Here is a 2,171-nt window from a genome sequence, read left to right as displayed (position 1 = left end):
AAATCTAAAGGCAGGTAGTTTAGTTTAGCAAGTAACATATCCTTACTGACTTAGAAAGACTATGAAATGGTGTGGAAAACAATGCTCACAATGTAAGTTCCTTCTTTAAGTCACATGAGCACCCACATGCCCAGTAATTTAAAGCAGCGACACAGGTCTGAGTGCTATGTTGTGCTTTTGACACAGGGTAGAGTAGGATATAGAGGAATTTGCGTGACATGTGGATGATGGAAAATGAGGTGGTTGACAGCAGGTTGAAGCTCTAGGTCTACGCGGTGTCTGCGATGTCTGAGCCTGGTGTCCAACAGCAATCCTAATTAAAATTTGCTTGGCCGAGGGCTCACAGGGAGGCTATTGTTCAGAGGCCATGACTTCCCACAGACCTCTCCTCGAGGGTCTACTCCTGACCCCACTTTCCTGGGTAAACATGCCTGCCTTCTCAGATGTCCCTGCAAACTAGAGGCTTTCCCCCTTCCGTGCTGCTCCAGGCACTCTGGCTAAGGACTCTCTCTGATCTCTGGCTGTCCTAGATTTCCTCTACCCCGGTAAGTCCCGGTTTGAAATGACTACTTCCCATAATGCACATCCTCGCTCTATAATTCTCAACATGATTCTTCTGCCCCTCTGAGGGACTTCTAGGTGGGCACATATAAATAAGTTGGCAGAAGGGAATAAATGACAGGAGGCACAATAGGGAAATGTACACTTCTCCTTGAAGAGTTTGAATCAAAGTTAAATGACAGGGAAGTATTCTATATTATATGATCAAAAAGAAAATCAAAACAGTGAAATCTCTTAAACTACAGGAGCATATTTAGACACAGAAATGTTTAATGTGGAAATAAAATCACTACATCCAAATATCCTAAAATGGACATAAGTGACTTGAGTATTCAGATAAGCGACTGTAAAAGTGACTGGGCACGGGGGCAGAGAGACAATCGACCTAGTCTTTTCTAAGAAATGCAGCATGACTGAAGAATGTGGGAACAATATGCTAGTTCAGAACTGCAAACAGATTGCCTTCAGATCAGGTTCAAGTGTTGTCCTGTCTCAGCAGGCATGGGGCAGCCTGATTTCTAGTCCATGACACTGATTCATGGGTCCCACTTTGAGTCTAAGGGCCTAGGGGGACCAAGCATGCAGAAAGCTCAGGAGCAATGCACAAACACAGATTATTTTAATGGGGGGTATTTGAGCACAATAAAAGCCATTTGGGGGAATGAGGAAGGTTAGACTCTGGGCTGGATATTAGAAGGTCCTATAAAGTCACCATCAACTTGTAAGTTGCTATGATTCTTTGGAATAATATTCTCAGAACTATTCTGAACTATTCCTGCTGGAGTAAATGGCGCTACATACAATTTTCTCTGATTCAGAAGATAAGTTCCTCAGACAGTCAGTTTGGTAAAAACGTATTTAACTCAGTAACATTTTCTTTCAGATGAAGAAACAGAAAGGAAATGATGAGGGAACATCATCAACATCCCAGCAGGGAAATACCAAGGGGCAGATGCACCTGCTTAGAAAGGTCAGTGTTGACTTACCCCACCACTTAGAACACAGACACAGCCAATGTCCCACCCAGAGAGAACTTGTAGATGACCTCTGTGTTTACCTAGAGAAAGGCCAGGTGCAGAACCCCTGAGTTCTCATAAGAGATATTCTACCTGATGTCTTTGTCCCCACTGACCATTTGAACAAAATGCCCAGGGAATCCTCTTGACCAAACTTTGGAGATCTTTCCAGCTCTGCTTTTGAGTATTCTATTTGATCATCCTGCACCACAGCTGTTACTTCATTCTAGCCTTGTTCAGTTCTGCTTGTATAGACAAACCTATGGCAATATTTTATTTGTGATGAAATGTGATTTTATTTGTATGTTAATAAATAAACATACATAATAAATAAACATAAGTAATAAAGCCTGGGGGTCAGAGCTAACAGCAAGCCATTTAGCATCAGTCTGGCAGTGGTACCACATGCCCTTAATCCGATCACATGGCAGGCAGAGTCTGTGTGTTCAAGGACATAGCCAGCTTGGTGACACATGCCTTTAATCCAAGTACCAACCATAAAGACCTGGAGGTCTGTATAGAAAGGCAGTGATGAAGAAGTCATGTGGTTGGGTTTAGAACCAATGAGAAGGCAGAACAGAGAGTCAATAAAAA

Source organism: Peromyscus maniculatus, chromosome 3 (genome assembly GCF_049852395.1).
Source record: "Peromyscus maniculatus bairdii isolate BWxNUB_F1_BW_parent chromosome 3, HU_Pman_BW_mat_3.1, whole genome shotgun sequence".
Lineage (NCBI taxonomy): Eukaryota > Metazoa > Chordata > Mammalia > Rodentia > Cricetidae > Peromyscus > Peromyscus maniculatus.
Note: the sequence above shows the minus strand (reverse complement) of the source record.